At 49.5% G+C, this 24,388-nt stretch overlaps 1 protein-coding gene across 1 annotated transcript in view; it reads left to right on the top strand.

Annotated features, from left to right (window-relative positions):
• The window catches only part of TMEM132D (transmembrane protein 132D), a 597,103-nt gene that overhangs the window by 535,640 nt on the left and 37,075 nt on the right, over window positions 1-24,388 (top strand). The window lies entirely within an intron of this gene.

The following is a 24,388-nucleotide window of genomic DNA, read 5'->3' as shown; positions in this document are numbered from 1 at the left end:
AACGGTGGTGACCGTACGGGTGTGGAGCAGCAGAGTCATGCCCGGAACGTGGGTGTGTCATGATGGGGTTTGCAGGTGGGGAAGCAATGCAGGGCTGCTGTTGGAGACACCATGGGGCAGGCGCCCCGCCCCTCATGGCTGCCTGGCTCATTTCCCTTCCCACTTGGTTGTGCTCCTTGGTGATCTCATCCACAAGAAGGACAGTCACACCCCTTGGAAAGCCAGTGGCTGGACAGTGTGCTCCTGACTTCCTTCCCATAACCTTAAGGACACATCCTGATAAACAAACCTGCCTCAGTCACCTCGCAAAAGACCCCCTCTGGCCCGGCATTACGGTGGCAGGGGCACATGGACGTGGCCATGTGTCGGGACTGTGGCCTTTTCCCTGACTTGGGATATGGGCTCTTAGAGACGACAACAGCTGCTCAGCACAGTCTGCAGAGTTGAGAAATGAGGAGAGCGCCTGGGACCCCCCCAAGAAATGCTGTGCCCCTGTCCTGGGAAGCCGCTCTGTACTCTGCCCCTGAGCACTCTGCGAGGGACAGCAACCGCCCCACAGTGCCTCGGGGCACGGGCTGCAGCAGCCCTGGTGACCACCAGCCAGGGGCCAGGGGACAGGACCCCGAGGCCGGCGCTCCCAGAGCGGGGAGACCCTGGACAGGGGGGTGCCCAGGGAGATCACAGAAGCTAGACCCTGCCTCTCGGCCATCTCCATCCAAGGCTGCCGACCACCTGTCCTGGGGAGGAGCTTGTACGGTGCACAGAAGAAACAAAGACTAGTCCCAGAGCTTAGTCCCTCCAGTCTCAGTGCCTGGGGGGCTCGCCTAGACCAGTGACTAGGAGCCCACGCTCACGCATCAGAGCCTCAATTTCCTCTTCTGTAAAATGGGGACCTATCTCTTGGGATTTTCCTAAGCACTAATTGAAATGATGCCTAAATAATAAATTGTAAGATAATGATAATAGCTGAATAGTTCATTGAAAATACTAATAGAAATAATTTCTAATGCCGTGTGCCCAGTCCATGGCACACCTGAGGGCTTGGCGAGCGTTCACCGGCGGTTTCCCACTGACCCAACCCTGCTCTCCGTGCCCCGCCCTGTAATCGAGGGAAGCCAGAGGACTGACTGCTCCTCCCTGCCCAGCACGTTCCGGATGGAGGCCGTCCAGCCTCAAAGAGATGCTGCCGTCGATTCTCTTTGTAATATCTCCAGTCTTACGCCTTCCCAGAGCCACAGAGCCCTACGTGGAAAATGGCCCGTGAGAGAGCGTGTGGCGTGCAGGTGGGCTAATGAGGAGAAGGGAGTAAAGCAAAAAAAAAAAAAAAAAAAAAAATCATCCTCCTGTCTTCCTCTCCAGGGTGAATTTAGGACCCGCTGAAAAATGAGAGTCAGAAGAGAGACAGAAATCAAAGTGGTAGCTTTATCATGTTTGGTAAAGCTGATAGGAGTGAGAGCGTTAGATGTGCTGGTTGGGGTAGGCTGTGCTGTGTCTCAGTGGAAAGCAAGCCCTGCCATCCCCCTTCTTGCCTTTGCAACATTCCGTGTCCTTGTGGTTTCCAAGGACAGCTCAGGCTGCGGACACTGGGGTCCAGGAGGGCTGCAAACCTGGCACCTGTGACTTGTGCTCATGACCTTGTGGCCTAACCTGGCCATGTGGCCCCAGTCTGACTTCAGAAGAGGTTGGGTCGTGCCCTTTACACCCCAGCAGAGCCCACTGGGCAGCCTGGTTCCTCCTGCTCCACTTGCCAGCTGAGGAAGTCACCAACCTCCTGTCCTGGGAGGTGAGCCAGGCGCCCAGGAGAGACTGGCTGTGTTCCTGCCCGTCCTTCCTCCCTCCAGGGAGATGCAGAGCACACTGGCCCTCAGAGCAAGCTTCCAAACCCGCTCCTTGGCCGCCACCTAGAGTTGTGCACAATTACAACGTCTGGGCAGGTGTAGGAGAAGGGATCGCTCCAATATGTTCCTTCTCCTCCGTGATGGGGCCCGTCAACACTTCCGGCATCGGGAGCCTGCGCTGCCTCAGGAGAGCCTCTGCTCTCTGCCTACCAACCCTGTCGCCCGGCCAATGATGCTCACCCCTGTAAGTCCAGACATCTTGATCTTTGAAAAGGCAGTGAGGCCTCCGGCCTCCCAGGGTGGTGACGGGGAGGAGATGAGATTGTGAATGTGGGTCCTGTCCCCACGGACACGTGGAGATCACGAGGTCGTGCGTCCATCACACGGCACCGCTGCGAGTGGGACCCACATGGCCCAAGCCCTGGGGACTTGCTCTGGGCTCCAGCTGTCCTGTGGGCGGAACCCCTCGGTGGGGGTCACGGCTCCCTGCCTGCTGCTGTGCCAGTGTTAGGTCTGCAGGAAAATGACATCAGTAGCTCAGACATTGCTCCCCGCTCCTCCCGGGGCATACGTTAGGCTTTTGACGAAAAGCGTGGGGTTATTTCCCCAAGAAAAAAAAAAAGAAAAAAACAATGAGCATCCAGGCTCACAAACTGGGGAAACCGATTGCTTGCTAGGGGAGCAGTGGCCATGGATCCCGTGGGAGTTTGCTTCATTTGTCTTCCTACCCCTGCCGTGCACGTCGTGCCGCCCTGGTGCACGGTTCTTGGAGGAAATGAGGCGGAATTTAAAGGTGAGATTACGTCCTCATCCCCTTCCATATCCCTTCTCTTTATCCTTTGCTTCGCCTTCCAAGTCCTGCAAATTTAAAGGGACCCTAAAACCAGGGATACTTACATGCCTTCTGCAAGGCAGAAGCACACACCCTCCGCTCTTCTCCAGGGTGCCCAACGGCTTTTGTTTTTTCCTTATCTTAGCCCCGAGTCGCCACAGAAATCTGGGGCAAGCATCTCCCTGCTTTTGTTTCAGGGACAGAGACAACTGAGCCCCATGGTTTTGGGGGCAGCGTTTCTCCGAATGATCCTTTTGAGTAGTCTGGGGAGACTCACAGCAGAAAATCATTTCCTTCTGACAAAAGGGGAGGCAGCCCACAATGCGGCCACCCAGGCTGGGACCCAGAGCTTCGCAAGGCAGTGGGCAGCGCAGGAAACCCTCAGAGGGAGGAGAGTGGGGGCGTGAGGGGTGCCCCATGCACACGAGGAGGACACCTTCTCTCACCTTGCCAGTAGCGGGGAGGGGGAGGAGAACATTTCCCACCGAACCAAGAGAGCTAGTGTCTTACTAGTGCCCTAAGGAATTACCACAAACATAAAGGGCTTTCGAAACAGAAATTATTCTCGTACCACTCTGGGGGGCAGAAGTCCAGAAACGGGTTCTAGGGTCTAAAATCCAGGTATGGACAGTTCCTTCTAGAGGCTGTGGGGGAGAATCCCACGCCTGCCCTTCTGCAGCTTCTAGAAGTGCCTCATGCTCCTTGGCTCTTGGCTCCTTCATCCGTCTTCAAAACCAGCAGCAGAGTACCTACCTCCCGATCTCTTTCTCTGACCCTGACCCCCTGCCTCCCGCTTAGAAGGACCTTGTGATGACCCTAGACCCGTGCAGGACATCCAGGATAATATCCCCACCTCCAGGCCCTAACCTAATCACACCCAGCAAATCTCCTTGACCGTGTAAAGTGACGTATTCACAGGTCCCCAGGGTCTGGGTGAGGTCAACTTTTGGGGTGGGGGGGATTAGTCTGTGCCCCACACTAGGCAATGATTTTATCTCACTGGAAAACAAATATTCCTGATGGTTTTATGACAGGCTTCTCACAGCTGCCATGGATACACAGGTGGAAAGATGGGGGGCTTGCCCTCAGCGAACCACGAGTTTGGTAATGAAATAGGTAAAACAAGCCATTGCCAGGCAAGCAAGCAAGCGCTGTCCGGTGGCTTGGGAATATGGGTGAGGGATGCCTAGGTGTGTCTGGGAGTGCCAAGGGCGTCATGGCATCTGTGCCGGCGCTCCCTGGAGAGCATGTGGACAGTGCCGGAGATGGGCGGTCATGATTTTGGAACCATCTGCTAAAGTTGGTCCAGGCGAGATCCTTAATTCAAGCTAAATCTAGGGTGGGGGGCGCCTGAGAGGCTCCGTGGTTGAGTGACAGCCTTTGGCTCAGGTCATGATCCTGGAGTCCAGGGATCGAGTCCGGCATTGGGCTCCCTGCTCAGCGGGGAGTCTGGGTCTCCCCCTGACCGCCCCTCCCCCATGTTCTGTCTCTCTCACTCTCTCTGTCTCTCTCGCAAATAAAATCTTTAAAAAAATTGATCTAGGGCAAGGAGAGTATTTGGTGGAGTGGGTTACTCGTGACTTAAGCGTCTCCCAGAGAATGCTTGTTAGGTGCAAGGGAAACAGTAGCAGTTGCCACGTGGGGAGTCAGACAGCCCTGATCAGATGATCAAAATTAATGTCACTCATAAGGGCGGGTGGCTGTCCAGGGCCCACAACATGACATGCTGAGTGGATGCCACGTCCCCTCTGTGATATCCCAGCTGGGATGCATGGAGCTCTCTCATCAGAGGGAAACTATGAGACTGACCGCAGCGGGGAACATCCTATTAAAAAATTGGCAATATTCTTCAAAAATGTCAATATTTTGAAATAGAACAAAAGGTCAAGGAAATGTTCCAAATGAAAGAAACACAGGATATGTAAGGCAACCCCCAATCCAAGACAGAATCTCATACTGGAAGGAGGAAAATCTATAAAAATGTTCTTGGGTCAATTAGCAAAATTGGAATATGGACAGAAGATTAAATCAATTTAAATTAAAAGTTTCCTGAACTCGGTAACTGCACTGACGTTATTTCAGAAAGTATCCGTATTCTTGAGAAGCGTGTGCTGGAGTGGCCGAGGGTACATGGCCATGATGCATGTGATTTACTCTCAGTTGTTCTGAAAGGAAAGATAGACTGGTAGAGAGAGAGACAGAGAGTGAGGTAGGTACATACGCAGATAACAGATACATAGATAATGGGTAGATAAATAGGTAGATACATGCATAGATGATCGATAGATACAGAGATGATAGATACATGCATACATGATAGATGGATGGATAGCGAGACTGGTACATACCTACATAGATGACTGATGGATACAGAGATGATAGATGATAGATACGTACAGAGATGACAGACAGAAGACAAACAGGTAGACAGACAGGTAGATAAAATACATCGATGATGAATGGATGGGAAGATGGATGGATGGACGGACAGATATCTAGATAGAACAAATGATGGCAGACGGGCACAACGTGAGCAGTAGCTAAATCTGGGTGAAGAGCATACAGGCATTCTCTGTCTTACTCTGGCAACTTTTCCGTAAGTTCGCAATTATTTCCAAATAAAAAGTATTTTTCAGTCAACAAAATGGTGACTTCAGAAGCCAGACGGCTTGGGTGTTTGAGTCTTGCCGGTGCCCTGTTGTTAGCTCTGTGATTTCATGATTCCTTTGGGCCTCAGTTTCCCCATCTATAAACTGGGGACACTACGAGCACCTGCCGTCTAGGGCTATTTGTGGCTCAGAAGAACTTGCTCACGTGAGGCCATTGGCAGAGCGTCGTGGGTTTAGCAAGCGCTCGTCTCTGCCGCCGGCGGCCGTTATTCCCAGGAAAGGCAGCACAGAGGCTGAGGTTCGGAGAATGCATAGACGTTTGCCATAGAAGAACACCCAGGGGAAGTGTGCAAAGGTTTGAGACGGGGCACGTGGAGGGGCATGTTGCCGCAGACCACAGTGTGAGGGGGCGTGGCCTGGTCCAAGCTGGACAGGAGTGCTGGGGCTGGTCATGAAGTGCCGTTCACCCACGCGAGGGAGTTTCTGTGACTTGTCCTGTCGCGTGGACAGTGTCCCAGGAATTCATGAATGTCCAAAGAGCAGAGCGATGTCCTGACGTCTGTAATTTTCAAAGACCACACTGGTGGCCGTAGTCAGATATGGACCCGACAGATGCAAACCCATGTGGGGAACCCAAGGGAAGGCTGGTGACCATCCGGGAAGTAGATGAGGAATAGATAATGATTGAAACTAGGGCAGTTGCCAAGAGACTAGTTAGGAAGGAAGGATTTGCAGGCTATCTAGCAGAATCCGCGGAATCCACATAGTCCGGGTGAGGAAGAAGCATCAGGAGTGACTTCCCAGTCTTCCGGTGGGGAAGACGGCAGGGGGAGCTGGGATTTGCAGAAGGCATGGGTAACAAACACATCAAAAAATTTTGGAAGCCTGTAAGTTCAGGGTGCCTTTAGGTTATCCAGATGGGAATGTCCGGTGGGTTGTGGGCTGCAAATCCACAGCCCACTTTCAGAAACAGAGATGCAGGGCTATCTCCTTCCACGTGGTGACCTGTGACCTTGGATGACGCACCCGGCCAAAGACTGCTGAGCGACTCCGTGTCGATGGTTGGTTCTTCCAGTCCGACACAAGTCTGGGGCCCGCTCCGGGGAAACCCACATGTGCACTTGCACAGAGTCGTCGTATATAAACTCAAGGAACAGCCCCTTGAAGCCCATCCCTGCTGCGCTCCCTCCCCGCCCCCCCACCCGTGTTGAAAGTATATTCTCTAGACCAGGGAATTTCTAAATGTGAATAACAAGGCATCCATGAGTCGTGAAATTAATTTAGTGGATTATTAACTAGAATTAGGGAGGGAAAAAAGAGGGAACACGAGAAAGAATGGGATGAAATGAGAAAGGAGGAGAAAGTATTCCCTTGTATCGCACACAAAGGAGAAGGAAGTCTGTGTTCTGTAACTTTTGGTCACGTGGGGTTACACACACATAGGCTGGGCGCCAGCTGATAGATGTACGAGATGTAGAATATGCGCAAATAACTTATAGATGCACTTGATACACACACACACACACACACACACACACACACACACACATTTTGCCGTAGTTACCGCTAGAGTACCGGTTACCTATTACTGCGTGAAGAACTCTTCCTGAGTGGCTTAACATCCTGCAGTCTAGGCCAGCCTCCGCTGCCATCGCACCAGCAGCCGCCATCTGCATGGTCTGGTGGGGCCGGATGGTCCCGGACGCCTCACTCACAGGTCTGGCAGTCAGCCGGGGCCTTGGTTCTCCTGCGCAAGGCTTCTTCCTTGGCTGCACAGGGCTTCCAGCGGCTTCCAAGCCTCTGTGCGGTGACCACTGATGTCACGTTGGCCAGAGCGATCTGGAACATCATCGTTTTGACATGAAGCTGAAGGGTGATGTCGGAAGGAATTGCCCAGGGGGTCTGGATATTGGGGACATGACTGATTGGCAAGGGGCCATTTGCTTAACCTCCGCCCCAGAGGGATAAGCTCACGATCCCATCTTCTGTGATTTGCCTGTTCCTGAGTTTTGAGGCTTGCCCTTCACCCTGGCTCATCCCACCCTGGCCGCCCCTCCCCTTCTTCTTCCCCTGTTTCCACCTTTCTTCTTTATTAACTGAGAATCTGCAGGGAAACCTCTATTCAGAGGGAGGGAGGATACCAAGAGAAGCATGAAGATATTATCTTGGCCCTCAGGCCACTGATCAACCACCAGGGGACTTAAAGGTCCAGCAGAGAAATGTTAAATAATAAATCAGGGCATCTGCCCAGCTGTCACAAGACGGCCCCAATTAACCGTCCCATGAATGGTGCAGGGAGTCTCCCCCGGGAGTTCAAAGTGGGGAGAATCGTTCGTGCCCCTCCGTGGGTCCCCTGCTCACTTCCGTTCCGAGTTCTCAAACGGCAGTGATCTTTAGGAGAAAAGGAAGAACAATGTCAAAGCAGAGGTATTCAATGAAAAGGCTTTTCATCCGCATGTTTCCTGTGCTGCCTGGAGCCCAGAACTCGGAACTGCAACATCACTCCTTTTTTCTGTGGCTTCTATATGTATACGGTTGATGGTTCTTCCTAGCGGTCCCCCTTGGGTTTAGCTTCCTTGGGGACATAATCCCATTTGTGCTGGTGGCTGGAATGGGGCCACTCAGACCCCCTCTGGCTGGAGAACTGCAGAACAGGATTTAGCATTTTGATCACGACCGGGAGAGGGCTGAGAGTGGGACCCGACTCTGTCCAATCACACCTGATCCTGGAAATGAGCTGGTGCACTCAGAAAAAGTCTTACACCAAAATGAGCGTGTTTGCCGGAGAATCCTTGTGATCAGGGAAACCAAGGAAAGCCATAGAACCGTTTCCCGATTGCACCTTTGCCATTAGAAAGCGGCACAAACCTGCATTGTATCTCCTGTCCAGTTTCTCCATCTTTAAACAATGAACATTTCTCTAAATGGTCAGAGGCTACACCGCCTAGAAATAAGCTTAAAATTTTGAGTGTAACAAATGTTATGTGTTTGTTTCAATTAGATTTAAATACCGATTGCACACTTAAAACTATACATTTCTAAACATTCAGTGGGAATCAGAACCTCATCTATGAGATGCTCATAAGTGTTCTTGACAAGACACACAGGGAACCAGCACTGTAATCAATCCACGGGCTCCCCTGACTGTAAATCAGAGCCAATACCATGGGTGCATTACCCCTGGTTCACCGGATTATTTCTCTGGGGAGGGCACAGTGTTTCTCATCAACACGGACCTTCAGAGATGCTGTCAGCTGCGGCTGAAGACATAGAAGCATGTGATAGTATATTGAAGACGGGGCCAGGAAATTTGGGGGTGCCTTCCAACATGGTCCACAAATGCATGACTAACTGCACAAGAGCTTTTAATTTATAGTCACATTTTGTCCACTTAGGAGAAAATGTCCAGTTATTGCTTCTGGCTAATCATTATTTTAAACAACCTTGTCTCTTCCAGGAACATTTTACCTGTTTTGAGGGTCTGTAGACCGCAGACTAATATAAGCTTTTTTTTTCAACCACTGTTCTAGGCAATGGTGGATCGTTTCAATTACGTCTAAAGACAGTTGTCCATTGAATTCACCAAGCCAGTGCTGTTTGTCCTGCTGACACCCTCCAGCAGCCCTCCCTTCCTCACTTGACCCAAACAAGTCCTCACCCTTGTGCACCGTTTTAATTTCTTCATCATATATACAATCACCGAAAACAATCCCTGTCATTTATTTCCCTCACATCACGTACCTGCCATGCCACCTCCCTTTTAAACTGTAATGTCCGAAAGAGCAAAGACTAATTCACAAAAGCGTTTCCAAGTTCTGGAAGGGGGACTGACATACAAAGGGCTCAAAAAACATTTGTTGGATGAATGAATGATTTCCCACCTAAGGACATCGGCCACGGACCCTGGGACGGGTCATAAACCCGAGTTCATAAAGGTTCACATAAACCTTTCCTGTGGCTGTTCTAGGGAGTTCTAGCATTGCCGGTGACCTGCCCATGGGAGCAAGGTCATTTCCATTTCTCCACTTCCATGTATTTCAAACTAAGATTTGCGAGGTCACCCATGTGATGTGCAGTGCTAAAAATCATGCCCAAATTCAGAGTTTGTGATATTATTCATAAAAGCCAAAATCCTGGAAGCAGTCCAGATGTCCAGGACGTGATGAATGGATAAGCCAATTGTGACATTCGCGTACAAGAGAAAGCTTCCGAGCCATCAAGCTGAGCAAGCCGTTGATACATTCAATGATAACGGATACATCTCAAAAGCATTGTGCCACCAGAAAGAAGCAAGCATGAAAGATTACAGAAGATTCCGTTTTTATGAAATTCTGGAAAAAAAGATTACAATGGCGGAAAGCAAATGAGTCGTTATCCATGGTCCGTGGTGGGGAAAGGAAGTCAAATATGAAGATAGCTGAGTGCCTGTAGGGTGAGAGGCCGTCCCATGTCTCAGTGTGGTGGTGGTCACACGATCCCAGACCATCCCCAAACCATCTGTGGGTGTGCCTCCCGTGAATAGCACGCGAATCCACAAAAGAGGGGACGTTCACGGCAAGTTTGAAAATGCAAGTTTCTCTGCCGACTTTAAGATGTATTACTGAGACAGATGCTTGAAGCCAGCAGAGCCCTCAGCTGTGTATCTGGCCCGGCGGTGGTTCGATGGCAGTGACAAGACTGGGAATGTGTTCTCATTTGTTAAGTACCGTGGCCAGGGCAGTCAGTGGGGGAAATGGGCTTCCTTTCCCTCCTGCTGCCCTTAGCAGGTGATACTCAGAAGGACTGCGCTGGCTGGCCCACGGGACTGGTCTGCGGCTGGGGTCTGATTAGATGGCCATTCTCACCATGCCGTGCTGGTTTTTGAATAGTCTCAAAACAGGCAATTCATGTGATAGCTTCTGGAAACCATTCATAGCCCCCAGCGTATGCACACGTGTGCACATGTGCACACACACACGCACGCACACGCATACCTTTTTTGGAACCAGAAAGGATCTGAGATGCAGACAACCCATCGCTGGCTCCAGGCAACATCGTACTTCCTCCTGCAGGACCTTGGAGTATTGGTTTGTTGTTTTTTTTTTCCCTCTCTATTTTCCTAACTGTAAACTGGGACTGGTCTTTCTTCCTCCCTCCAGGCTTTAAATAATAATACCAAAAAAAAAAAAAAAAATCAGAGTTTGCACCAGGGGAGGATTTCAGTGTGCTCTTGCTAAAATAGTTTGTCCGGAGTGCTGCCTCCAGCCCTGGGTGTCAGCGTGCCAAGGCTGAGTCTGCAGGCAGCCGTTTGTCATCAGAAGAAAGGCGGGGTCACTGGCGTGGGGCTACCATCAGAGACCCGGCAGAGGCTGGAAGAATGGGCTTCCTTGTCACCATATTTCATGCTCTGCAGCCTCCTCGTTGAAGAAAGATGGCAATGGGAGAAGATACTATTTGTCAACTTGTTTTTGCTGTCCATTTTTATTGCCGGTTCAAAGATCGAGACGTTCCAGCCTGCTTCCTTGCAACATCCCCTTTGTCTCCTATCCCTCAGGTAAACAAATGTCACAAAGTGAGCTTTTTGTTCTGAGTCAGAGGTTGCAAACTGGAGGTCCTTGGGTCCTACACACATGGTGTTTGACCTGAAAGTTTTCGAATTCTGGCCGAGATTTCACAGTCTGGAATGGCAATGCAATTAGATTTGCAAATTAAATTTTGCATGGAAAAATGGGATTTCTAGCTTCTCCTAGGAAATGGACTATCTGGCAGCTCTGATCCCCCGTTTCACAAGCCAACAGCGGGGTGACCTGACAAGTTGCTTGTCCGCCAGGGCAGGGCTTGACTCTAGATCACACGTAACTCATTTATTCATGTTTCCGTCTCTCCACCGTCAGGTGAACCAGTGACTCCCAAATAAAACCAAACATTTTAGAAAACGGTTTAGGAAATATCCAACGTTAAACAGAAGGAAGCTGTGTTTGTGCTTGGGGGTCAATTAGGACCAGGCATGGCAGAAAATCACAGGCATCTGATAATAGCAAAGTCCACATGAGCACAGACAGTGTCTTATTCGTGACGCACGACAAGGACCCAGAGACACTGCGGGCTCTCCGCATCATCACCGGGGAGCCGTTTTTAGAATTTTTTTGGTTTAAATCGAACCATACTTGACATCTAATATTATATTAATTTGTACCTCTGAATGCCCTTCACCTGTTTTGCTTCCCTCTGTCTTCCTCCCCTCTGGCAACCCTAGTTTGTTCTCCGTATTTATGAGTCTTCTTTTTTGTTGCTGTTTGTTTGTTTCTTTAATCATTCAGGTGTTTTGTGTGTACTGTGTGGCACACACACCACACTGCATCTCCTTTAGCCATTCATCTCTTGATGGATATCTGGGCTGCTTCCATATCTTGGCTCCTATACATAATGCTGCCATAAACATCAGGGTGCATATCTTTTTTGGAATTTGTGTTTTTGTTTTCTTCAGGTAAATACTCGGAAGTAGAATGACTTTCTTGCTCATGTCTGTTGCCTTATGGTTGCAAAATTGCTGCAACACCTCCAGCCACAGGTCTGCATTCCAAGTGGGAACAAGACTGAAGCAGGAAGGGGCATAAACTATATCAGGAAAGAAAAACATTTCTAGGACCCATCACCTTATTTCCTCTTGTCCCCAGAGTATCAGATAGCCTATACTATCTTCAAGGGAATTTGGAAAGGTAGATGTATTTCAGCACTGAACTCTTGGCAGACAGAGGGGAATGTCAGATTCAAGAAAGGGTGAATATAATATGGGATATGCTATCACTAGGTCTTAGATTCAAGTTCTAACTTAACCACTTACTTCTGATGTGAACTTGGACAAGTTTCTTAGTCTCCCTGACCCTGGATTTCTCATTTGGTAAATAGGGATAATATTAGCACCTATCATATAAGATTTCCATGGGGGTTAGTGAGTCAGTATGAAGTAATTCACACAGTACTGGCACATGGTTGGCAATCATAAAAGATGATGGTGATGATGATGATGATAAAGATGGTTATGATGATGGTGATGGTGGTTATGATGATGATGGTGATGATGGTGATGTTGTTGATGGTGACAATGGTGGTGATCATGGTGATGATGATGATGATCATGGTGATGATGATGGTGGTGATGGCGATGATGATGTTGGTGGTGATGGTGATGATAGTGGTGATGATGGTGATGATGATGATGATAAAGACAATGGTTATGATGATTATGGTAGTGATAGTAATGATGGTGATGGTGATGATGGTGGTGATCATGGTGATGATGCTGGTGGTGATGGCAATGATGATGGTGATGGTGATGGTGATGATGAAGATGATGATGGTGATGATAGTGAAGGGATGATGGTGGTGATGATGAGTTTTCATGTATAATTTATAAATTAGAGCTATAAGCTTTTCAAATACAGTTTCAAAGTAGTAGTAATGTACCCCTGATATAAGGCACTAAAAAACTCACATCATCTCTTCCCCCAAATGCACAACTTCCACTTAACCTTGAAAACACCGGGTATCTCTGCATCAAGGGACATTCTACCAAATAACTGAATAGTGCTCCCCAAACTCTCAAGGTCATGAGAGACAAGAAAAGGCTGAGTAACTTCCCTTGGTCTATAATCTCTCTGCCTCGCTGGTGTTTCCGATCTGTTCACATGACTCCCTCCATATCCAACAGGCTTTTCCCATGGCCATGGGAGCACGGCTCTGAGGAATTCCTTTTATTTCTTCCACACGTCCCTGTGACAAGAGAGGAGGAAAGAATGTCTCTTCACAGACTTGAATTTGAAAAAAAAATATCAGGCCAGGGTTCTGATTGGCCCAGCTTTGGTTTGGGACACAGCCTTGGACTGGTCACTGTGGCCAGGGGCTGCGATTGACCTAGCCTAAGACATGCCCCAGTGCAGCGAGGGGATGAGGTCTGTCCCCCCCAAAAAAGCAGGGTGATCAAAGCCAAGGCCATGTGAAGAGTCATTTAGGTCCTTGCTCAAGGGATCAGCATCACCCCCTTACAGAGGTAATGCTGGGTCTCAAACCCAGTCTCTCTGTCACCAAACATCAGGTTGTTAGCAACAAACACATCTGTCCGACCAGCTGAGCCCCGGAGTCTCCCCCATCCCTGGGAAGAGGCTTTGCCAAGTCTGTGTACCACCATGTGTCCAACATGGAAGAGTCAGGCTCTGGAGGTGACTGCCCAGCCTTGAAGCGGGACCCCACTTGTTCCTTACTGCGGATCACTGCACAGGTTTTCCGCTGGTGTTTCTGCTTTCTAACTATGAAGCGGGAGTAATTATGAGTCATCTCATACGTTAGTCAGGTGGCCTCTATTAGACAGTGTACCTGAGGTCCTTTGGACATCGCCTGCCCAGCAGCAAGGCTCCAAATCATTCCCAGCCCTGTCCAGGTGAGGGAAAAGAATTACCTTGAGCTGAAGACATTGATGTAGGAGGAGAGGAGCAAGTCCTGAGTCATGGGGAGGGGGTGGCGGGTAGAAGGAGGGAGACGAGAGAAGCCGGCAAGAGAGAAAGAGAAACAGGCGGGGGAGAGAAGCAGGTGAGGCAGAGAGAAGCAGGTAGGGGAGAGAAGCAGGTGAGGGACAGAAGCTGGTGGGGGGGAGAGAGGTCTCAGCATGGACACTGTATGAGATCCAGAGTTGTGGAGCCGTACGAAACAGAAATTGTTGCTTTTAATTTACCAGAGAGACAGTGACCCATAACTGAACTTCTTAAAAATTCTGCTAGTTGTAAGGACTACATTGCTATTTCAAGATAGAATCTTTCTCCTACATTTAGGGACTTACTATGTATATAGGAACTTATTATATATTTAGGAACTTATTATATATATAGGAACTTCCTCCTAAATTTAGGACATATATCTGTATGTGTGTATATGTACACACATACACACGATATATGAATATATATAAGATGTATCATATTATATGTTGTGAATAGTTACATTATAAGTCATAGTATGTAATTATATGTATTATATATAACTCACAGTATAGTTATTTTATGTATGATATGTGTATACACGGTTATATACATAGATTTTTCCAGCTATTTTGCAAATTCCTGGCAAACATATCATTTTTCATTTTTTTCTTTTTAAAGCAACTGATGACACCAGCTTTTCTTTTTCTTAAAAATGCTCTTAAAATCACTTATTGCAAATAAACGTGGCCGTGAAAGTGTAAGATAAAATGCGGAGTCTAACTCTTCTGCAAACAGAGGATAATTGCTTTTGCCCTGAATGCTGCAGTCTCACCTTCAACAATTTGGGGTGGCTGGATTTGCAATTGTTCGAGCGAAGCCTAGCTGAGCATTCAGCGTTTGCCCTCCTGTAGAAGTTTGGGAGTACTAAGAAAATATTTGCGTTTAATTTTGGTTCTTTCAAGGAAGTTTCCAGTGCGAAGGTGGCACGCACCGAGAGGGAACCGGGTGGCGAGAACGTGTTCCAGGCACAGTGGTAACTGTGCTCAGGGAAGGATGCTTAGAAGGCTATAAGCATTACACTGTGGGCTTCGGTTGGTGGTCCCTTCTTCATGGTTTTGGAGGGTTTGAGGATGTCATAAAGTCTTAGTTTTCTGAAGGTGGGATTTGTTCATGTACCGGCACCTGTGGCGCCCACCACCCCTCAGTGCTTATGGTGACTGTCACCTGAACTCTGTGCTCCAAGCCAGCTCAGCCAGCCCAGGGGTAGGGGGCCGCACACAGCTTCAGTCTCCAGAGACAGTAGCCATGGCCGTGAACTCATCGCGGTGAACTTCCAAAGGCTTTGTCCTATGCCACATTGTCACACGGGACCACGGAATGTGTCCCACACTCTGCCTCTGGCCCACAGCTCTCTTGGCCTTGTCCCCATCCCAGATTGGGTCACAGGGTCTTTGTCTCTCTTGACTGACTTTCTGGCATCTTTCTTCTTTTCATCCTCCGACGGCCCCACGAAGCTCGGAGAGGCGCCACCAGCAGGACAGCCTTGCTAGGACGTCCTTTCGTGGGTTATTTCAACATCGTACAAAACGTATTTTGAACACGTGTGGTTTTGATGCCCTGTAGCAACATGCGATTTCCTAGGGGAGTTTCTGGTAGGTGAGTGCTTCGACTGCAGATCAGGACTATGTGCTGGAGCGTGGACTCCCTCTTCCTTTGGGGCTCAATGTGGGGGTGCACACACAGGCTCATACAGGGGCCACACGGGACTGCAGACATGCATGATTGCACACAGAGGACACGGTGTGCTTTATGGTTTTTTTCCATTCGATCTCTTTGTTACCTGAATGTCCTGCTGTCCCACGTAGATCAACCCGAGGGTGTGGTTGGCTGGTGTCCACCTGACCGCATGTCAAAACACCCAGAAAGCTGGTGAACGCAGGTGCCCCGGCCTCACCACTGTCTGGGTGATTCAGACCCCTGGTTCTGGGGGTCCTGGGAATTAGCATTTTCAACGCCCCCTCCCCTGCGATGATTCCAAGGGGTGAGAACCACATCTCGTGGGCTAAGTAGGGACATTTTAGTCCACCTCCAAAACAGCTCCCAGAGGTGTGTGGTTCCCACAAATGTCTCTTGTGTGCAGCCATCCATGGACATGAACGCTTGCTGGTTCCGGAGAGCCTAGCCCCTGACCCCTCCAGGACACCTTCTCGACCACCCTGTCTAGAAGAGCGCCCCTTCCCTCTCTGTCCCTTACCCTGCGTTTCTGTCCTTCGTAGTGTGCCTCACCCCCAGATCCCACATTCTCCACTGGCTTGCCTCTTTGATTCTTGTCCACAGGCTTCTTCAGAACTCGAGTCCCCTGAGGACAGGCTTTGTTGTGTTAGCAGCTGTACCCTAAGTATCTAGAAAGTGCTTGCAGCAGGCTCGGCCCCCATGAGGAAGAGCCAAGGTGCAGGTCAGCAGGCAGGGTATCCTGTGGGGATCCACACCTGCAGGAGGGAAGGGGCAGAGGAAGGGGGAGGCAGGGGGAGACTCGGAGAACAGCGAAGGCCCCCAGGAGGGCTCAGCAGACCCCACGGAGCTCTGGGGCTGGTATGGCTCTTCAGAGTGGCCAAGAGTTGAGCTAGGGGCTTAGTCTCTGCACCCACATCCCAGCAACCACTACAGTGCACAAAAAAATAGTTCAGAAAGTGGGTCTTTCTGGTTTCTGCACACACAGACACACACCCCCCCCTCCAATGCAGGTACATCTTTTTGGAAAGCAATCCCAAGGAGCAGGCTTAGGAGACTAGGAGGGACAAAGCAGAGAAGGAGGGAAGGATCCATTCATCCATCAGCTGTGGGCAGGAGCTCAGAGCTGCTCAGAGCCTATGGAGGAGGTCTGCAGAGCACTTCCGAGGAGGGGAGTGCTGTCCACAGCTCCCGTTCCCCACGGCTCGCGGGTGCCAGCTACCTGCACTTGCAAGCATGCACCTGTGTGCAGAGGGCTGAGTAGAAGGGTGCCAGCTGTCCCAGCTTGCCCACGGTTACCCCAGATTTAGTGCTGAAGGTCCCATGTCCCAGGGAGCTGTGCAGTCCTGGCAACCCAGGGCAGGTGGTCACCCTCCAAGCCGCTTCTTCCAGGTGCCCATGGAGAAACCTCAGGACAGGAGTCAGGTGAGGTGCTGGCAGGCTGCACCTGCACGCAGCTGACGGCACCAGCCGCCCCCTCAGTTGCAAGGTAGGTGAGGACGCAGATGCAGGACACAGGAGGTGTCAGCAGCCTTGATCGCCCCCTGGGTCAGCCGGACACCTGAACTCAACACCTCAATGCACCAAGTACGCAAAATGTTTGTTTCGCTGTAGTTGTAGTTTCTTGGCTGGAGGTCGTGTTTCTGTGGCCTTCTGCTTTCAGCCTGTCCCCAAACCAAGGGTAAAATAGAAGTGTTTTCAAAAGCCCCAATAGTTAGCAAATGCCTGGAGAGCGGGTTTTTTTTATGTCCTTAAATGGCAGATTTTCTTGTGCATTTGGTTTATCTCCTTTCCTGTGTATGGGAGTAAAGACCGAAATGTGGCTCTTGGGAAAGCTTCTGGACCCGCCAGAAGCCACCGGCACCTGCCAAGTCCCCCACCCCCACCCCACGTGATGACTGTGAGTCTCGACCGCTGGGATGTGATGAGTGTCTACTGCCCCAGGCTGCTTTGGATTTGGGGGTGGAGAGGCATTTGGCACAGGGAGGCAAGGAACTTCTGTGGGTACCGCATTCCGCAATGGGCTCCAGTCTCGCTCTGAAAGATCTAAGGTGAGGAGAAGAAGAGCTCTTTGGATGTGAGTGATTGGAAATATCAGAAATTTAATCAAGGAAATGTGTGCTTTGGTGCAGTTAGCATGAGTCCAGGAGGAAAGCCTTGAAGCAAACGCGTTCATCTATTTTATGAATCTGTCTCTCCCAACCTGCGTGACTGATGGGCAGGTCCACCGGTCCTTGGCACCAAATGTTTTCCCTCTGAATGTCTCCCCGAAGTGACTGAGTTTGTCTGGGCGGCACAGGAGTCCCGTAGATGGTGTCCCCCAAATGCAGGGCATCACACACCCCAAGTCACCGCAGCTCTGACAGCCTCCTAGGGACACATCTTGGCGCTCCAGTGACAGATCTGTTAGCACTAATGACATGTCCTTTCATGTAGAGCTTGGCCCTCGTTTGTAACTGCCTGGTGCTAATAATGAAGAGAAAAGCTCTTTGTTCATTTAAAATTTTAGTGCTACTAATACAGATAAAAAACTCTCTACTCTGGCTCATCTTATCAGACTCTTGAAAAATGTATTAGAGTAGAAGCCTGTGTTAATTCGAGGCATGCTAATTCAATACCTAATATACATTCCTGCCAAATGCGTACGTATTGTAATGTGATTATTTCCATACTGTTCACCCACCGTGCCGACGGGGCTGGCATATTTTGCTCTTTAATGAGCCAAATCCCCAAGACACTGATGGGGTGCTTGCTGCCGTGAGTGGGTTAGTGTGCACGAGATGTTATCCACGCTAATTAAAGTAAGATAGAAGGGACCCATGGTAGCCTCTCATGGGGCTCTTTATAATGTCTGTCCCTGCTGCGTGCGCCCCATGTTCCGGGAGCTCTGCTGGTGGAGAAGTCTAGGAGCTAGAACCCACAAACTTGACCTTGCTGGGAAAGGAGACAGTGAAGGCAGCAGAAGGAAAGCCAAGTCTCCAAGGTCGCAGAACCACACCAAAATTGCTCCAGGCTCAGGAAGGCCAGTGAAATAGACCCCACAAATATGGATAGGTAGGTAGAAACCAGGGTGAGATGTATAGATATCAATATCTGTGCATTTAAACTCCCTATATGGGGTGCCTGGGCAAATTTTAAAGCACATGCTCTTCTTGGGACACGAGCAAAAGTAAAAGGAAATTTATCAGGGAATTATGGGCCGAGAAGCAGCAAGACGCCCACTGCCCCATGCTCCCTTTTTCACAGAGAGGCAGGTGCATGCGGGTTGGCACGGGCGGGCACACCAGGGCATGTCGTCCAGGAGATCTGGACGTGGACTGAGTCAGCAGGGACGTTGTGGGGGCGAACAGCACACAGCAGCACAATGCTAGTGTTCGGAGCAGAGCTTCCTGGCCAGGGAACAGGCGGGCCACAGTGCTCTGCCAGCACGGTCGGGACACGAGCTCTAGTCCACAGGCTTTACCGCCCGTCCACGAGGTGGGTACGGAGGTCTAGGGTAAGCATCCAGTATGCGGACGGCAGCTGGACATCATCACATCCTCCAAACACAGTTCTGTTGTGTTTCCCAGAAGTGCTAGTCTGTGCTGGCTCAAACATTAAGGAAAAAAAAAATGTAACTTTGTCACAGAAAGCTTAAAAAACCCTGAGCTAGAAGGGTTGAGTTCCTACGTGGAGATAACTCAGACTCACTGAGCTAGTTTCTTGCTAAACTCTGGCCTGAAAGGGAGAGAGGAAGGGTTTGCGGGCTGTGTGTCTTCGGCTGCTCTGGTTACACTTATGTTGGGAGATAGCGTCCTGCACGGTATTTATTAGTGAGTCTGGAGTTTCCAGCTATCGACATCTGTAGTCCCTCCAGAAACGAACACTCTTCCGGGAACACGTCACATCATTCCTGAGTCCGTTCATGCTGTTGCACTGTGCAGACAGACAGACAAGCATGGGGCATCGTTAATAAGCTCCGGGCAACCCCCTGGCCCTCAGCCCTGTCGGAATGGCTTCATCCCAACAGTTAACACGCCGCCTTCTCCTTGTCCTCCTCTCCGGATTAGTTCCAGCCACAGTCATGCCATGGTAACGAGATGGGGACGTGTAATTACATGACCAGCGCGCTCCGGGACTCTTCTTAGAGAGGAAACCGAGTCTGTCGGCTGAGAGGCTGGTGGAAGGCCCTTCAGAGTCGTGTGGAGGAGAAACTTCTGTCCTTCCACAACCGAGCAGCTGCACCCCAAGATACACCAGGGAATGTACTGTGAAATCTGGGGATGAGAACGTGCACAGCAGCTCCATTCGTGTAACCAACGGCTGGAGATGGCCCAGAAGCCCGTCAGCAGGAGAACAGATGAAGGCCGCTCGTCGGCAGCCAAGAGCAGTGAACATGGGGGCACAGCACTGAGCGAACAAAGCTGCAAACAAGAGACACTGGGCTATATAGTTTCTTCTCTGACATTCTAGAACAAGGAAAACTAACCTGTCGGGAGAGGGGTCAGATTAACGGTTAACGGGCAGGAGGGGATGACGGAGAGTGGGGCATCTTTGCAAGCGCTGTAGCTTCTGCTCTCGGTGCACACATGGGTAAACGCCCCCTGAGTTGTTCATTTAATGTGTGTGTGCATTTGAGCATTAGGTCTTATTTTATTTTATTTTATTTTATTTTATTTTTTTAGAGGGAGAGAGAGCGAGAATCCCAAGCAGCTCCACACCCAGTGCAGAACCCATTTCAGGGCTCAAGCTCATGACCCTGAGATCATGACCTGAGCCGAAATCAAGAGTTGGACGCTTCACCAACATAGCCGCTCAGGGCTCCTTAACCATTAGGTTATAACTCAGCTTTTACAGAAATAAAAGTCCCCAGGCATCCAAGGGGACACTTGGCAGTCCTGAGGGTGGCATCGTTCCTGGTGATGCAAGGAGAGCACAGAGCTTGTTATTCTGAAGGCAGCAGAGGAAGGGAGGGTCAGTAATCTGATGGTGGGAGCCTGAAAATCTGCCAGAAATTCACAGTAGACTCACTTTGTGAGGGCATTTGTTTTGCGAACAAGAGGAGGACCATTTTCTAGGGTGGCTTGGAATGGACCCTGGAGAGCCTGTGCTGACAAACAGAGATGGGGGCAGAGCATCTGGAAACCATGAGAAGGGGCAAGAGCCAGACCCAGATTCGGAGCAGTATGAAGCTTTCATAGTTGGGCTGGGGGCACACATCTAAGAAACTAAATACAAAATTATGTACACGAGCTTACTGAACATCTATTTAAACTGAGTAAAGAAATCAACAACAATTTACAAGTTATAAAAAATGGGGGAATTCAGGGCGCCTGGGTGGCTCAGTCAGTCAAACCTCTACCTTAGGCTCAGGTCATGATCCTGGGGTCCTGGGATCGAGCCCCGAGTCAGGCTCTCTGCTCAGCAGGGAGCCTGCTTCTCCCTCTCCCACTCCCTTTGTGCTGACTCTCTTTCTCTCTTAAAAAAATAAATAAAATCTTTACAAAAAAAAAAAAAAAGGAAAGTGCTACAAGCATCACAAAATATATACAATGTATCATAATGTCTTTATTTTTAAGTGACTAAGTAACTGACCCACCCATCTCTCCTCATACCCTTTTTCCACACGTTTCTGGCTGCATCGGCTTTGAACAATCCTGAACACGCTTTTCTGAAGTACTTTCTTTACTTGATGATAGAATCAGGAGGTAATTCAATATTTCCTTCAGCATCGCAGATCAACAATTATTTTTAAAATATTGATAGTTTAGGGGCACCTGGGTGGCTCAGTGGGTTAAGCCTCTGCCTTCGACTCAGGTCATGATCTCAGGGTCCTGGGATTGAGCCCCGCATCGGGCTCTCTGCTCAGTGGGGAGCCTGTTTCTCCCTCTCTCTCTCTGCCTGCCTCTCTGCCTACTTGTGACCTCTCTCTCTGTCAAATAAATAAATAAAATATTTTAAAAATATATAGATAGTTTAGATGCTCTTAATCCCATCTATATATTTATGCTTCTCAAATTTGAGCAAGACCTAGGAAGTGGCTTCTTTCTATGAGCTGTAAGATTTCAGGTGACTGAAGGATTCAAGTGACTCATCTTAAATTCTCTGAATTCTTGGCAATCATTAACCTTAACCAGTTTGTCATCAGCATCTTTCTGGAGTGAAGTGTTAGGAGACTTTTGTCATCTTCGTCACTGTCAATGGCTCATGTCATCAAGCAAGACATTAAAACAGAAATTCTGATAAAATCTATTTTGCATAACTCCCACTAAAGAAAGAAAATGTAGAGCGTGTTTATGGCTGTCTATGCTGCATTATCAAGTCAATTTCTGACAAGGTGGTACATACGTTTTACAGAGATATCACAAGACGGGCACTGCATTCTCGACGTCCAGTGTGACGTATGTATCACACAAGTGGGACAGTTTCCCATTTGAGCTTCAGACTCCTCAGACTGCAAAGCTTACTACTTCTCTACCATCCACATTTTCCATAGCCCAATGCCACACACAAGTTCACAGTATATGATAGGGCTCCGCCTGTCCCACATGCCATCTGAGTTATTTCTGGAAGTCATGCTAGACCAGGACAGACAGCAATTCCTTCGCTGGGCATGGAAGTAAACCACACACCACACAAATGGATTCCATTAGAGCCAAACCAAATATAGCCCAAGTCCAACTGCCCCATTGAGGGACACAAAAATGCCACGGCCACTCAGAACCCCTCTGGCACAGAGGAAGTATGACAAGGATAAAGTTGCCATGGAAAGTCAGTGGTTTTAAAGAATTATGGCTAAACCACTTACTTTGCACGTGTTAGAAAGCATGTGAGCTTTGAACACATTTCTTGGAAGGAGAACCCATACAGGGCATCCACTTACATTTCATTAGCCTTACAATAAATCTCTTTCGGGATGAATCTCTGTTATTCTCTCACCTGCCTGTGAATTTGGGGAGGAGAAATGTGAGCCAGCTTTGCTACCTTCCAAGAGGCAGGCAGTCCTGATGACATGATATCTGAGTTCCATAATTTGGGGCACGTATATCGACGTGGAAACTTTGATGGTACTGGTGAAGATGGCTTTCAGCTGCCAGTCACTCAATGTCCAACCGCTAATGACGGCTTAAGCCAGGGATCTTAACCTCAGCTGCACATTAGAATAATTTGGGAAACATCTAGCATTTAAAAAAATAATAATGCTTGACTCCCTGCAACCTGCACCACCACCAAGCACAGATTTAGGTGGTCTGGAATGAAACCCAAGACTCCGTTTTAAAGTTTCCCCCAAATAACTCTCATGTGCCACCACAGCTGAGAAACAGTGCATGCAGACATTGGTGGTCTCACTAAGCAAAATGATTTCGGGTAGACAGTTCCAGGATGAAGTTAGCCTTTCATGGTCCGCCCTTCTTGTGACCTTGAAGGGTGGTTCCCTTCTTGACTAGAAGGTGGCTCTTGTAGCCCCAGGGACAGTGCCTCCCGAGGAAAAGCAGGAAGAGACAAGAAGGGTGGTGGGACATTCTCACTTGGCTCTGCTAAGTCTCCTCCAGTCTGGGACCGTTCCTTCGTTGCACGACCTTGGCATTTTTGAAGAGCGCTGGTCAAATATGTCATAGGAGGCTTCCTGGATTGGGTCTATCTGGTGTGTTCTCATGATTGGACGGAGGGTCTGCTTTTCATCAATGTGGTGTTAGTATTGATTCCTTGGTTAAGGGGATGTGTGCCAGGCTGCTCCATCATGAAGTTACCTTTTTGCCTTTGTAACGCATCTCAGATGGTACCCTGATACCAGGCAGCTAGCCCGCCCCTCTGGAGGATGCTTCTGCTCATGCTCCCTGCCGTCCGCTCCTCACTGTGGTGCCCAAAGGGCTTCCCAACAGTGTGACTCGGGCTGCAGCCCTCCCATGCGCGAAACATCCTAATGACCCCTGGCAGGGCTTTCAGTAAAATCCAACCTCCTCACCAGGACCTTCAGGCCTCGTGTGATCTGGCCTTGACGACCCCCCCCCCTCCGCCCCTACTCCTCTCTCTGAGATCCAGTCCAATTGTCTTGTGTTTATTTTACTTCTCCAGGATTCCATGCTCATTCCCACCTTCTGATTTTTGCACTCTTCTGAACAAATGCCCTTGCTTAGGTCCTCCCCTGGTGGACACACGACTTAAGATTCAGGTATCCGTGAGAACATGGCCTCCCTATGTGGCTACCGCCCCTCCCACCAGCATCTGTCTGCAGTGAGTGGTTCTGTTTCTCAGACCCTGTCCCTGTCTGGATTTATGCCTTTGCCTCCGATGACACCGGCTTTATGAAATCGGAAATCTGAGCTCTGTGATTCACTGCTTTATCTCTAGTGTTGAGGACAAAAATCTGCTCATTAAATAGTTGTTGAATGCATGAATTTCTTTAGTCTCATGTACCCTGCCCACGCTCTAGCCAAAGCCACGTAGGGGAGCACTTAATTTCATTGATCCGCGTGACCTTCTTTCAACTCCAAAGTGGCTCCTAATTCCGGCACCTCCCGCTCTGGCAGCTGCCTTCCTTTATATACAAAGTCAGGCCCGGAGACCCCACTTCTGTGTCTCAAGCTGGAATCCTATCAGTCATTTCAGTTCCTCCTCTCCTATGGCCCCACGAGCATCCCCTCAATCATGGAGTCACCCTCCCTTTGGGGAACAGCCTGTGGGATGGTTCAAAAAGGCAGGGGCCACATGGAGTCTGTGATTTCCCTCTGGGGACTGACATATGGGGGCAGGAAGACTTTTCTAAGAGGATTTGGAAGATAGTCCCTGTGGAAGACGGACACCTGTGAGCACAGAAGTGGGGGTACCTGAGCGTGTAAGCGCAGAAATGGACGTGGTTTCCCAAGACCTGCGCGTGTCCCTGTATGGGAGCCAGACCTGTGTCAGAGCTAGACTCTTACAGTGCAGGCAGTGAGCTTGGACGGA

The sequence above is a fragment of the Meles meles genome, chromosome 12 (assembly GCF_922984935.1).
Source record: "Meles meles chromosome 12, mMelMel3.1 paternal haplotype, whole genome shotgun sequence".
Classification (NCBI taxonomy): domain Eukaryota; kingdom Metazoa; phylum Chordata; class Mammalia; order Carnivora; family Mustelidae; genus Meles; species Meles meles.
Note: the sequence above shows the minus strand (reverse complement) of the source record. Positions and strands in the feature narration are given on the sequence as shown.